The 16179-nt window shown below is 35.6% G+C and overlaps 1 pseudogene; it reads right to left on the bottom strand.

Annotated features, from left to right (window-relative positions):
• The window catches only part of LOC127525358 (golgin subfamily A member 4-like), a 51532-nt pseudogene extending 37987 nt beyond the window's left edge, over window positions 1–13545 (bottom strand).
• Between the last annotated feature and the right edge of the window lie 2634 nt (window positions 13546–16179).

The following is a 16179-nucleotide window of genomic DNA, read 5'->3' as shown; positions in this document are numbered from 1 at the left end:
TACAACTCACAATTCTGATTTTATATCACGCAATTCTGTCTTTATATCACACAATTCTGACTTTACAACTCGCAATTCTGACTTTACAACTCGCAATTCTGACTTTATATCACACAATTTTGATTTTGTAACTCAGAATTGTGAGTTTATATCTTGCAATTCTGAGAAAAAAAGTCAGAATTGTGAGATAAACCTCGCAATTACCTTTTTATTTCATGGCGGAAACCAGCTTCCATACCTGAGTGACTGGATCAGTGTAAATAAATACCAGTGTAAACAGTTAATAATCCACACACTGTCAGCGCAGTGCATTATCTCAGATATCTGTTCAACGGAGGCAGCACTGATCGTGTTTAGTATGCATAGTCTGCACTAGAGGGCTGAGCTCTTCTTGAACAAAACAGGACTTGTTCAAATAATCCCTTAATGAGAGCTTAACCATATGCAACACATGTTCATGCCGCAAAGTTTATTGATCTATTACTTCGCTATTATCTCAGGACACATGCTACAGCAGAGGAAATGCAGGGATTACAAATGAGCCACAGAGCTTTCCTTGAAACATGAAACCTTTTATACTCAACATGCTGGTTTGTGCTTTAATTTGCATTTAACCCAATGCATCAGGAATGGGAAAGCCTCAGATTTGGATGTGGGTTGATACCAGGCCAATAAATCAGCCAATCAGTCATAATTGGATCTGATCACAGATCATCAACAGTCTCACGACGAGCGATTGGATCACCCGAAATGTTTACACCAAGGCCGCTCACCTCTGAGTATTTCCCTCTGTAATTGCCGAGGCTTCTCTCCACCCTGTGCAGCCGGTTTAAGAGCTGTTCTTTCGACAGACTCTCGACGCTGCCGGGCGAGTCTTCCGCTGCGCTCTCGATGTCTGATGGAGGGTCGTACGCCAGGGACGACTGGGCGTCATTCTCTCCGATGAGAGTGAGGGATTCTCTGGAGGAGCTTCTAACCAGACTGTCCCGTGAGCCGGAGCGGAAGAGCCCTTCACCACGACCCGAACCCCGGAGCAAAGACTCCACGGAAGACACCTTCTGCTGCAGCTTCTGGGCCAGAGACTGAGGCTCCTCTTTCTGGAGGACAATGAATACTTTAAATATACAAGCATTTCAAACCCTATTTAAGAACAAAGATTGAAACTTTAATCAGATCTATTACTCAGAAATGACAATGCAATACCTAAACATGAAAATGTTTTACTCCAACTGAAATCCAATGACAATTATACAACAATGGTACTCCACCAAAACCGGGAGTGCTGAAAAAGGGAGATGCAATGTCCGTGACACATACAGTAATGTGCAAAAGTCATGCTTTACAAAAAATATTTGTTTTAAGACCTATACATTTTGCTTTAGTGACTTTCACACAGTACTGTATGTGTACGACCATTCAAAGTTTGAGAATTTATGCTCACCAAGGCTGAAGTTATTTGATTAAAAATACAGTAAAACAGTAATATTGTGAAATATTGTGTATTAAACAACTATTTTAAATACTATTTACAATAGTTGTTTTCTATGTGAATATATAGTAAAATGAAATGTATTCTTGTGATCAAAGCTGAATTTTCAGCATCATTACTCCAGTCTTCAGTGTCACGTGATCCTTCAAAAAATCATTCTAATATGCTGATTTGCTGCTCAAGAAACATTTCTTAGTAATATCAATGTTGACCACAGTTATGCTGCTTCATATTTTTGTGGAAACCATGATACTTTTTATTTCAGTATTCTTTGATTAATGAAAACGTTAAGAAAACCAGCATTTACTTGGAATATAAATCTTTTGTAACATTATAAATAGGGATGCACCAATATGAACATTTTGGCCGATACCCATAACCGATATTTCTTTATATTTGAAAGCCGATAACCGATATATTGGCCAGTAAATCTAAATCCAAAATTTTTAAATACATTGAGAGCCTGAATACTAAAATAAAAGTCTCACCATTAAAATCCATGTCCGATACCAATAACCGATAATTCTTCATATTTGAAACCCGATAACTGATATATTGGCCAATAAATCTAAATCCAAAATTTTTATATAAATTTTGAGAGCCTGATTATTAAAACAAAAGTCTCACCAATAAAAGCCATCTCTATTACCGATAACTGATAATTCTTTGTATTTGAAAGCTGATAACCGATATATTGGCCAATAAATCTAAATCCAAAATTTTTATATAAATTGACAACCTGATTACTATAACAAAAGTCTCACCATTAAAAGCCATCTCCGATACCGATAAACCGATAATTCTTTATATTTGAAAGCGATACCGATATATTCGCCAATAAATCTAAATCCAAAATTTTTTATATAAGTTTTGAGAGCTTGATTACTAAAACAAAAGTCTCACCATTAATAGCCATGTCCAATACTGATAAACGATAATTCTTTATATTTGAAAGCTGATAACCGATATATTGGCCAATAATTTTTATTTCTAATTTCAAAACCATAATGGTGAACAGTGTCTCACCTGGAGAAAATAATCCATTATTTATAAGCTTTAATATATTCTTATTGGGTCCATAATGATACCGTTAAAATTAACATATCAGCCGATACCGATATGGCGGCCGATGTATCGTGCATCCCTAATTATAAAAGTCTACTGTCCCTTTTGATGAATTTAATGCATCTTTGCTGAATAAAAGTAATCATTTCTTTCATAAATAATGACTCTGCCATCAAACTTGTTTCAGAAAATTCTGCAACAAACACAAATCAGTTCAAATCAGTTCTTGAACATTACACATTAAAGCACATTAACTATACTGTCACTTGCCTGAGGAGAAGCGATTCCATCCCCATTCACACTGCCTCTCGGAGAGCTGCCGGCTGCTTTAGCAATGCTCTGCATCAGAACAGAACCAACAAACATTAGTGAAAGAGTGTCTCAGTGGTCAACTTTAGGCCCGGTTGGTTAGTATTCCTCCAGCCATCGTGCTGCACCCCGATTACTCTGGGAGCAATATTAGTTTTGCTACGAGAAATGCAGGGGCTTCTGGTTACACCCACCCTAACCTCATGCAACTCGGAGAGGAACACAGGGGGTTAAATACAAACGTAGACAGCATAACTACTGCGTTAAACAAACAAGGAGTTAAACACAGCAGCACTACACTAGCAGCTTTGTCAAGGGCAAACAGTCCAAACCCACTAGAGGAGCTGGTTACTGAGAGCGTGTGCGTTTGGCATTGTGGAGTTCTGCAGGAGTTAGACGGCCACAGCGTTCTCCCTGAGGTAGATGAAAGAAGTCATGGGTAATTTTACTCTGTTTATGTTCATGGACCTGAGAATGTATCAGAACACGAATCTAGTTCTGTTGTACTTCACAATTGAATGGATGCATGTTTCTCCGCCACTAAATAATTAGATAAAAGAGGTAATTGCGACTTATTATCTCACAATTCTGACTTTTTTTCTCAGAACTGTGACTTTGTATTGCGCAATTCTGATTTATATCACACAATTCTGACTTTATATAATGCAAATCTGACTTTATATCGCACAGTTCTGACTATCATGCAATTCTGACTTTATATCGCGCAATTCAGACCTTCTATCACAAAATTCTGACTTTATATCGTGCAAATCTGGCTTTATATCTCGCAATTCTGACTATATCATGCAATTCTGACTTTATATCGTGCAATTCTGACTTTATATCACAAAATTCTGACTTTATATCGTGCAATTCTGACTATATATAATGCAAATCTGACTTTATATCGCGCAATTCTGACTATCATGCAATTCTGGCTTTATATCACACAATTCTGACTACATCACGCAATTCAGACTTTCTATCACAAAATTCTGACTTTATATTGTGCACATCTGGCTTTATATCTCGCAATTCTGACTATATCATGCAATTCTGACTTTATATCTCGCAATTCTGACTTTATAACTTGCAAATCTGACTTTATAACATGCAATTTTGACTTTATGACGCAATTTTGACTTTATATCACGAAATTCTGACTCTATATCGTGCAATTCTGAGAAAAAAAAGTCAGACATGTGAGATGCAAACTCACAATTGCAAGAAAAAAAGTCAGAATTGCGAGATAAAAAGTCGCAACTACATTTTTTTATTTTTTTATTCAGTGGCGGAAACAAGCTTCCATAGAATTGAATGCTTTTAATATGAAAAATAAAATAACAATCTAAAGCTGCATGCACACTGTTTAACTATTTCTTTTTTCAGGCATAACATTGGCAACATTAAAGTTTAATTTTTTGCGCGTAAATGAGAACTTTGTGCTGTTTAACATCCAGTGTTGTCCCTGTTTCAGCTAAGATGCATATCATATAGTCTGACATAAAATATAGTAAGATTTCATAAAATTAGAAAAAAATAAAAATTTAAAATTTAAAAATGATGCATAAATCATAAAAATATGAAAAATTTACCAAAGTCCAGACCTCGGTGACCTCAAAAAGATGGGTTTAAATGCTGGAAATGGAATTTTGCTGCAGGTCAAGGTCAAAGCTAGTCATATTTAAAATCAACAACTGAAGCTCACTTTCTGTCTGCTGTGCAGAAGACAATCCCTACACACTTCAGGCCAAAAGTAATAAAGCACAGCATTATCAGACATTTTTCATTTTGATAACCAAGGACCACTCAAACCACAAGTATCCTTCAGAACATTTTACACAAGCCAGTTTAGCAATACACACTTCCAGTTTACTGAGTGAGGACCTAAACACATTTGCATATGCCAATGAAGGCCAGGGAGATTTTGACTATGTAATGTCACATTATAAAACACAACACCAGCAGTATATTTATGCTGTTATCATTGCACCTGTCTATAATATTGCTGTACAGTATCAATTCAAGGCCAAATTAATGAACAATACTGCAAATAGCAGCATCAGAAATTAACACAATATGTCCCTAGAATTAATTTGCAGGGCATTTTTAACCTTTATTACAGCATTTTTTCTCTAATCATATAAAAAACACACAGTTTGTTGCAATGCTGAAGGGAAAAGGTAATGCAAAGCTTTCTAACAAACACCACACAGCAGTTAAATGAGAGTCCTCTGCTTAATCAGATTAGGGTCAATCGAGATGTATATAAGTATGTTTATTTAATAAAAATATACCCTTAAACATTCATATACATTCCAACCTAATCCCATTATGCTAAAAAAACAAAATTAAGTCCACTTTACACATCAGAATGTCCTTGTAAATTTCAATTTCAAAAAGACAGAATTGCATAATACTTTTGTCCATGTCAACCTAATGGACAAGATAATGTGGCCAATAATACACCAGATCACATGAGCAGAGCACATTGATCTGATTGGTGGTGCTGTATGTCAGCTGACGTGTGTGTAATGTGCTCAGGTGCATGTGAAGGGATAATCTGTATCTAGAGATAATGAGCAAATCCTTCTGTCAGAGCTGAGCCTCTACCTTCTCTACAAACACTATAAAGCCCTGGGTATACTTCGTCTTTTCACAGTCGAACGCACAGCCTTGCAAAGTACACTTCATTTGACTCGTGGGCATACACAGGCGTTCGAATCTCTCGTCACGAGTTACAACCCACGTAAACATCTTTGTATTCTTTCATGCTAAAGTTGTACAAATGAGGGTACTTTCGAACCTCTTCGCACAATCTCTTGTCTATGTAGCCAATGTCGCTGTATCTTGCATGAGCTCCGGTGTCATGAGAAATCGAGACCCCCGCAGGAAACGGGTCTCCTTTAGGACGCAAGCGGTAATGCCTGATCAAAAGTTGTCATTGCAATGTCTTGACTGATTATAACCTATTTAACTATTGTATGATGTTTATTACATTAAGTGCACAAACAACAACATGCTTGAAATGTAAAATGAATGCCTATGTATTGCATAATAAAACAAACTGGAAACACAACCATGCCTAAAAATGTATTTTTTATAAGGTTAAGGATTGTTAACACATACAATGCTCTGTAAAAGTAATTTAATATTAATTTTTACACAATAATAGTACTGTGGTAGAATATAATAATACTATAATACATTTTAATTGTCATGCTAAGTACACACAAACATCATTATTTTGAAACATGTAATTGGGAACTATATTGGAAGCAAAAAACATACCGAATATAATATAAGCTAAGCTAGCAGGCTAATCGGGTAAATGTATGCTATGCTAGTAACGAAAGCGAACTAAAAAAAAAAAAACAGTAAGAACGGTTTGCCACCTTGTGGAAAATTAATTATTGCAAAACAATTAAAGGTGCAGTATGTATGATTTCTGTCCCACTAGAGGTCGCTAGAGGCCTATTCAAAACAAAGGTGTAGCTTGATGAAGCCAAGTTTGAGCGTGGAATCTTGGGACATGTGGTCTTCACCTCAACCGGACGGTGCAAAAGAATAGGGATAGGACTCGGGCAGAATCATGTTCATGGATGCGATTATTAACGTTACTGTAGTATGAAGCAGAGCAGGACCGAGTGTTGTGGGAGCTGAACGAGGCTGCTGGGGCGACTGCGCAACACACGCCGCGAGCAGCGGGGACTTTTATTATGCCACAGTCGCCGGCGCTGGCGCCACTTCCGCTTTTCCAGTCATGATTATGAGGGTAACGCAGCTCTGTTTATCATATTAGATACATTTGAGTGTGTTGAAAATGTTATAATGTTACTCTGTGCGTTCGCTCAGTGGCTGCTGTGAGACACTGTTACACACTGCATTAAGACAGATCGATTTTAGAATATCATATTAAATGCTGGATGGATTGTGTTGATAAACGGCATGCAATTAATTTTAAAATGTATTGTTTGATGCTATGTTAGCTGCTTCACAAAATAGTGTTTTTCTCTGAGGCATGGTAAAGCATGGTACTCGCAAAAAATCAAGAAAATTTGATTTAAACAATAAGACTAAACGTGTTGAGTTATATAACAACAATTAGTTTTCTGTCTATAGATATATCAAAACAGTTGTTCCCTTGTCTATTAAAACGTAATATATTAAAGCGTCTTTGGTGTTTCCATGGTTTCTACAAAATAAAAGCGGAAACCGAGGGTAACGCGGGTATGACGCAATTGACAGGCGACTCCTCACACGTCCCGGAGCCTTGGTTAAAATTGCAATTTTCTCACGATTTACAAATAGTTGTAAACATTTGGGATATTGTAAGTACTCAAGGTGAACAAAATATATAACACTGGCCTAGTGGTTTTTGGATATTTTACTGCAAAAATCTTACATATTGCACCTTTAAATGCGCATGTGCAACCTGTACAAAAAAAATACTACCTATTAAAAGTCCTGTTGAACCAAAGGGATCCCTCTGGGTCCTAAAGGAGACCCAATTCCTGGGGGGGGGAATTTCTCCGACTACCTTGTGAATCGAGGCCCCCAGGGCACGGTTGCCACCTTGTGGATAAACTAATTATTGCAAAAAAATTAAATGCGCTTGTGCGTGTACAGTACGTGCATACTCTTCTGATGGCGAAATTCGCGTCTTGCGCACTGTACACTGACCCTCGCGTAAGCTTAAAAAGTGAAGTATACTTTGGGCTTAACTGTACTGGAAAAAGAGCAAGCTGTTACCAAGTAAAGAGGCCTTACTGTAAAACGTAAGTAATTAAGATTAGGAAAAAAACATTTTATATTATATTACTTAACCAAGTAACATAACCATTAGATCCCCCTTGTGTCAGTTTTAAAATCAAAAAAACAATGTAAATAAGTGTAAAATAACTAAAGTGTGCACTGGGAAACATTGACGCAAGTCATGCGGAAGGACCTTCAGTATTCCAAGTTTAGAGGCACAAAACCTTTAAACAAAGAATCGGAAGTTTTTGCCTAATTAATTTCGCAAGGAAATCACAAGGACTCTCAGGGGAACAGCAAGGGAACATTCAACATTGTATAACCGAGGGGAATCTATGAGGATACTACTTGGGGAAAGGGACAGGGAATCCATGGCCAATTTCTAACACTACGGGAATAACATTCATTCCTGGAGACGCCAAATTAGAGGAACCATTCTGAGGTACAAAAAAGAAAAAAAAAAAAAAAAAAAAATGGAGAAAAGCAACTGCCATCCCACAAATCAGGCCTAACGAGGATACGCAAGATATTAGATGCAGGGGTTAGAGCGAGATGCCTTTGAGTTATGCAGAGCGGCTAGTGAAACGGTTTAAAGCTGCAAGCAGGTGTTACTCGGCCTCCTCTAGCCCATAACCTCCAAAGGCATCGCAGAGGAACGGAGGAGGGTTGTTGTATTTCTCGAGGGGTGAGGAAGAGGAGGCGATGTGTGAGGACAGACTCACCGCACTGGGCACCTGGGCCGCTTTGGTCGTTTCGAGTGGTCCAGAGCAAAGATAGTATACTCAGAGGGAGGAAAAGCAGGTTCTGCTATCATCCCCAGCCAGCAGCTGAACGACCCCCCCATACGAGTCAACGCATTAATGACGGGACCGAGGAGTGAAGAGCAATGAGGAAAACAACACAATGAGTGAAACGACAGAAAAAGAGTCAGAGGATGAGAGAATGACATCTGTGGAAACAGAAAGAGAATTGAGACAGCGGATTCCACACTGAGGCAGCAGACTTACACTGTTTGAATGTCACTACCAAAGCTGATTTTGTCTCTAAGATGTGACTGACATTTTTGTCTCTAGTTTCCATGATTGGCATTAAAGCATGATATGTCATTAGTAGAGACATCAAAAAGGTAATTCTAGCCATCATGGCACAGAAGAAATTAGGGCTCAAAAATAAGGATGGGTCAGTGAGTTGACAAAGCTGTGGTTGTCACTTTATCTTACGGTTTTTGATGATGTATGTTTCTAGTTTTTGTGTTTCTATTGCTTGTGTAAAGTTTTGCTGAATTAAATATGTCACCAAGGCAGTTTTGACTTTAGTATGGAAGCTTGTTTCTGCCACTAAATAAAAATTTAAAAAGTCAGAATTGCGAGATATAAAGTCAGAATTGAGTGATATAAAGTCAGAATTGAGTGATATAAAGTCAGAATTGCGATATAAAGTCAGAATTGCGATATAAAGTCAGAATTGCGAGATATAAAGTCAGAATTGAGTGTTATAAGTCAGAATTGCGAGATATAAAAGTCAGAATTGAGTGATATAAAGTCAGAATTGCGAGATATAAAGTCAGAATTGCGAGTTATAAAGTCAGAATTGTGTGACAAAGTCAGAATTGAGTGATATAAAGTCAGAATTGAGTGATATAAAGTCAGAATTGCGAGTTATAAAGTCAGAATTGCGAGTTATAAAGTCAGAATTGTGTGATATAAAGTCAGAATTGTGTGATATAAAGTCAGAATTGAGTGTTATAAAGTCAGAATTGCGTTATATAAAGTCAGAACTGCGTGATATAAAGTCAGAATTGCGTCGTATAAAGACTTTTTCTCAGAATTGAGAGTTTATATCTCACAACTCTGACTTTGTAACTTGCAATTCTGACTTTTTAACTAAGTCAAAATTCTGACATAAAAAGACGCAATTACCTTTTTATTTCATAGTGGAAACAAGCTTCCATACTAGTGATAGCCTTGGACTCAAACCTCTAAAACTTATTTTTCATTAAAACATATAAAATCATAACATAAAAGTGTAATATAATAAAAATAGAATATAATAAAATGCATAATAGTATAAAATCTATATTATAAATGCATATAAATCTTTATAAATACTACCATATCTATTATATATTCATAAATACTATATATATATATATATATAATATATTATAATATTTATTTCATTATATAAAGTTTTTAATTTTAAAGGGTTAGTTCACCCAAAAATGAAAATTCAGTCATTAATTACTCACCATTCGTGTCGTTCCACACTCTTTGTTCATCAAACTGCCGAAGTCACACCCCCCAGTGGTGAACCATTGAAATTTCGAAACACTTATGACATAATGAAGCCTCGTTTACTGAAATCATGTGACTTTGGCAGTTTGATAAACATTCCGAACCACTGATTCAAAACAAAAGATTCATAAAGCTTCATGAAGCAGTGTTTTGAAATCGTCCATCACTAGATATTGTTAAAGTCCCGTTATTTGTTTTTTTTGCGCACACAAAAAGTATTCTCGCCGCTTCATAACATTAAGGTTGAACCACTGTAGTCACATGACTGTTTTACATATGACTTCAGTTGCTTTCTGGGCATTGAAAGTGTAAATTATTTTTCTGTCAGTGCAGGCCTCGCTGAGCCATCGGATTTCATCAAAAATATCTTAATTTGTGTTCTGAAGATGAATGAAGGTCTTACGGGTGTGTAACAACATGAGGGTGAGTAATTAATGACAGAAGTTTCATTTTTAGGTGAACTAACCCTTTAAATATACAGAAAATATAAAAATTCTGACAAACATCAATTTAGGTTTTTGTATATATTAATTGTGGCAGGGCCAATGAAAATGTTGGCAATGCTAGTAAAAAAATAAACCAAAAAAAAAAAAAAAATCCTTATTGTTGAGCCCTGGAAATGCTGAAATGATGTGGAATTCATTCTGAGATCTGGTGGAAATTTCAAAAAGAAATACAAACAGAAAATGTGAGAGACAAAAGTGCAATCAAAACCTCGGCTCACGGGTCAGTGAAACGGTTCACCCGCAATGGTGATATACTTCATTCTATTTGAGCTGTGATTCATAAAAGAGGACAAAAACATCAATAAAACAAAAAAATAGTAACTCAATTCAGGCTACTTTGATGAAATTCTCAAAGATAAACCAAGAAGAGTGTCTGAAAGTCCATTACTATTTCATAAGGTGTATTCATAAGTCATTTATTTATCAAGTATAAAGATTCATGCTTCAAAGGGGGTCTAATGTTACGGTCCAGAAATGACAAAACTGAACTATTATTAGCCTGCATTAGTACAATAATAGCATGTCATGTGTTACCAAACAGCTGGAGATTATTAAACTGATTTTATATCTCTATAAAACAAGAGGTAGATCATTTAACTTAACCAGCATTTTAATTCACAGACTATTTAAATCTTTATTTAGACACTTACGTGACACTTAATATTAAAATTTCAAACCAAGTAAATACTTGAATTCTAATATAGGACACGTTGTACATCCCACACCTCTGACAAACACCAAAACTCAATGGAAGTAAAACAATTAGCAGATCTGACCTGACCCAAAGGCATTTATTAAATGTATTGTGTCTGCAATCTTGTGAAAAGCACGTGTTATTGTGTATTCTTATTCATAACGGTTCAGATATTCTATGCAGAAGAGTTAAAGGGCATATCTGGCACATGGAAGCAGCTGCTGCTCATTTACATGCACTCAAGACCAATGAGAAGAAGGCCCGTTTTCGTTTGTCTGCGTACCTCTCTGTCGTTGGGGGAGGCCGAGGCATCCTGATGCAGGAAAGGGGGTTGAGCACGCCTCTCTCCTGAACTCACCTGCCGGACACAGACATGTGTTTTATACATCAAGACACAATAATCACATTACAGTCAGAGGAAACTACTGCTGGAGACCGTCTTTAAAGTCACCATGAGATCGAAATTGACAGTGAAATATCACATTATTTATTATAAATGATTAGAATCATAATTTTTGTTAAATTCATGTGCCTTGTAATCTTGAATCAAAATAACTTTCCCTCCCTCTTGCAGCATCTTTCTCTGATGATGAGGCGGGGCAACCTGTCACTCACATGAGATCCACCAATAGCAAACCACAACCATCCAATCAAGCCCTGCCCTACATTTGTTCTTGTTTGCAAAGCAGTTTCACTCAGATATGTGTCACAATAGGGAAGAAAAGACTATCACAGCTTCCGTTTCATGCCGAATTTAACCTTGTTTTAACTGTGCTGATTTCAACTAGAGGCCAAACACAAAAGAAATGTCATATTTAAATAGCAAAAACACAAAATTAAGTTCTGCATGAAGAAAATGTCCAAAAAATTTTTATTTTAAGGGACATCGAGACATTTCCCCCTCAAATATTCATTATTGTACAGAAGAAAATCCTCCTGCCCTGGAAATTTGCATTTTCTGTTCAAGTGTAACCATACCATGGTAGTACTGTGGTACTAAAAACACATTTTAGTATGAAAATTAACCATGGTTTTATTATAGTAAAAGTGTAGTAACCATGTTTTTTTTGGCAGATTGATTACCATTGTATAACCACAGTTTTATTACAAATACCATGGTTAAACTTAGTGTATCATAACCATGGTTAATTTGTGGTTACTATGGTTTAAGTATAATAACCATGTTTTTGTTTTTTTTTGTTTGTTTGTTTTTGTAGTAAAACCATGGTTAACTTTCATAAGTAGTACTTTTTTTGTATGTACATATATCATAGTATTATGCATAGTCATTAAATAAAAATAATAAAATATACTTATAGTCAGTTACAATATATAATTATTATTATTGCGGTTTTCTGTTCAAGTTAACAAATACTACCATGATTGTGCACTTCACAATATAACTTTTTATAGTTTCACAACAGCAGATTAATAAGAATTACATTTTTCAAATTACAACAGCTGGTTTTATTATTTAGGTTTAAATGTGATTATTGTTAGAAAAATCCTGCAAATACAAATAAACAGTGTAATTAGGTTTCAATTTCATTATGAAACATGACATAAATATATATAAAGTGATATAAATAGGGTAAAATATGACACAGACATATCTTTTTATTAGTATATCATTTTTATTTATTTATAACATATATTTACATTACATATATTTTATCTATAATACATTTGCTTAATAATTAAACCAAACTGAAGACAATGTTTAACCTTTCAATAACACCCGTCTGTTTAGGGAAACTTGTGTCTGGTTAACAGGTCTGGGTTGGTTTGTGGTTCATAAGTAGTTTACTGACCACACACCCAAAATCCAGAGAACGTCTGCTCTGATGATAACCTTCAGATGTGCTCTGAAATCTCTTAATTGTCGTTAGATTAACTACATGACTTATCTTAATACCATGGTAAATACAACAAAAAGTACTGGCTAGTACCATGGTACAGGGAACATCTGACACCTATTTTCAACAACATACCAAAAAAGTACAGGTATTACCATGATTTTTGGACAGGTACCACAGTAAGTACCATGGTATTCTAGAAGTACCATTGTATTATTTGAAATACCTTGGAATACCCATGTTTATACCATGATGCTTGGGAACCATTTCAGTACCATATTACAACAATCTGATGCTTGCAGACTGTAATTTTTAGTACTGTTTTGTCAGTGGTATAACCAATCCGCTAGTTTATTAGTTATTTAAAGAGCTTATAGCTGTGATTTAAATCTATAATACACGGTAATAAGTGTGGTTAGCAGGCATCCTTGTAGGTATATACTTTGATGTTGTGTTTTGTTTTGTTAGCATACATGCTACATGAGCAAAGTGCACTGACCTGCGCCTGCGCGCTGCTCCGCTGAGGCGACTGCTCCTCGATCACCTTCTGCTTCAGTTTCTTTAAACATCGCTCCATGCGATAATTGTCACGTCAGGAAATGTTTTACTGTCCGAGTTACCAGTGTAAGAAACTTGATGTATGTGTGGAAGAGAGCAGTGCGCAGATCAGCTGACGTGGAGGAAAGTGACAGCTACGGGTGCACGAGAGGCTCAAAAGAGTTATTGAACTCCGCATATTTCAATGTCACTAGAAGAACAATAAACTCAGACAGTGAGACACTTTAAAAAAAAATATATATAATATATACTTTGATATATGAAATGCTGCTAAAATTCAAGTACAAGTGTATTTATGTGGTACTGCAGGGTATTTTCAGAATACCATGGTAGTATTGTGGTACGAAAAACGTATTTTAGTATGAGAAATAAACATTTATTGTAGTAAAAGTGTAGTAACCATGTTTTTGTTTTTTTGTTGTTTGGCGGATTGTTACCGTTTGTATAACCACAGTTTTATTACAAAGAACCATGGGTTAAACTTAGTGTATCAAAACCATGGTTAATTACCATGGTTAAACTACAATAACCATGTTTTTTTTTTGTAGTAAAACCATCGGTTAATTTTCATAAGTAGTACCTTTTTGTATGTAGATACAATATCATAATATTAGTGCATATTTATTAAATAAAAATACTTAAAAACTATACTTAAAGTCAATTAAAAACATACCAATTATTATTATTTATAATAATTTTACTTACATTTAGATTTCTGAAGAAGTCGTATGATCAAAATATAATAAAATGTTATAGTAATAATTATCATATGATTTAGAATTTAAAAGGCAGATTTTTCTGTTGTATGTTATTGAAGACATTATTACGCTCATTCGACGTACAAATCTTGTTAAAATTTCAATGTTGACTACATTTTTATAACCTTTTTACAAGTATTTTAGCATCAAATGTTGTTTCAACATTTGAAACAACATTACTTCAACCACATTTCAACATTGAAAACTTCAACAAAAGAAACTTTCATATGAAAATAAGCAAATTAAATTATGTGCATATAATCCTCTTGGCAAATATTTTGTTCTTGTCATTGTTTATGTACTCAGGCTGTGCTCTTCTACACATCTCAGGGGTCAAAGGTCACAGTGATAAGGTCACTGGCAACCCACAGGCTCTGTGATCAAACCCCAGAAGGGAAGTTACTCTACTGTCACTGTAGAAACTGCGTTGTATAATTCACTTCGGATAACAAGTATCCACCTAATGAGCCATGAATATTTGATTACAGTGGGCTGTACGATTGAAAACAACACATTATTTATGGATGAGATGTCTAGGTAATGTATATTCACACATGATGTGTTCAGTGGGTCACTGTTTCTTGTGCTTTAAAGCATTAATTTTGCCCTCCATTTAATCTCATTGCTGTCTGGGGAAGAAACAATTAAGGTATTAAAGAGATCTCAACTGTGATTTTTCTTACTTTTTGGCTCAGTGTTGCACATAATCTTGATAAGCTCTAGAGGGCGCTCATTGTAACTGTATTAAAGCCGTAGTGTCTTTGATCAAGTCTATGGGAAGACAATAATAAACATCACTATATTAAATATTGTTATCCTTTGTGCAATATCAATATGATCCTGTGTGATATTCAATGCGCAATCTTATTTGATATTCATATTTTTCACATTTAAATACAGACTTACTTCATACCACTTATTCTTCCCTAGATTTGTATTATTGTGTTTGTATTTTTTATTTTTTGTAAATTATGTTATTCTTTTGTGCATGAGCCAGTGAAAATCTTTCTGATTCTGATGTTGGTCTTACATTACAAGAAAACAATCCCAGTAATACTTGTTCCAAAAGCACAGGTGAGTAATCTGCTCTGCATTGATAAACTGAGTTTGATTAGTCATACTGAGGCAGATAATGCCATAAGCGTCAGTGTGGAGATCTCTGGCAGCATCATGAGCGATCAATGATCAGCAGCAGGTTTCTGCCAGGTTGCAGGTCTGTGTGCATCCTTCATCCTGCTAATGTCACCACTGGCTGCATACAGAAAACAATCCATCAGTGTCTGAAGTCACCATGTTCAGAATGCTGTATCCAGGAATACAAGCTTAGATTTAATATAACGTGGTTATTTTCTGTGTATCAGATGTTATGACAACACATTATCATGTTATAGTTTTTAGGTTTTCATTTTAATTATAAGTGTTTTTTATAGCATGTTATGGAGTTGAAAGCTGTTGAAAGAGAATCTAAACAATTTGAATATGCCCACTTACATAGTAAAACATGTATGGTTAGGATTTCTACCCTACCTAACGTTAACTTTGTACAGATCCCCACACACGATTTACTATTTCGTTCCTTCAATTTGCTAAATCGTGCACACGATTTACTATTACTATTTCATTCCCTCAAAATCGCGTGCACCAATTTACTATTTCGTTCCTCGATTTGCTAAATCATGCACACGATTTACTATTTCGTTCTCGATTTGCTAAATCATGCACACGATTTACTATTTCGTTCCCTCGATTTGCTAAATCATGCACACGATTTACTATTTCGTTCCCTCGATTTGCTAAATCGCACGCACGATTTACTATTTCGTTCCTTCGATTTGCTTAATCGTGCACACGTTTTACTATTTCGTTCCCTCAATTTGCGAAATCGCGTGCGCGAT

The sequence above is a fragment of the Ctenopharyngodon idella genome, chromosome 13, assembly GCF_019924925.1.
Source record: "Ctenopharyngodon idella isolate HZGC_01 chromosome 13, HZGC01, whole genome shotgun sequence".
NCBI classification, from domain to species: Eukaryota; Metazoa; Chordata; class Actinopteri; order Cypriniformes; family Xenocyprididae; genus Ctenopharyngodon; species Ctenopharyngodon idella.
The sequence above is the reverse complement of the archived record's forward strand: the minus strand, read 5'-3'. Positions and strand labels throughout refer to the sequence as shown.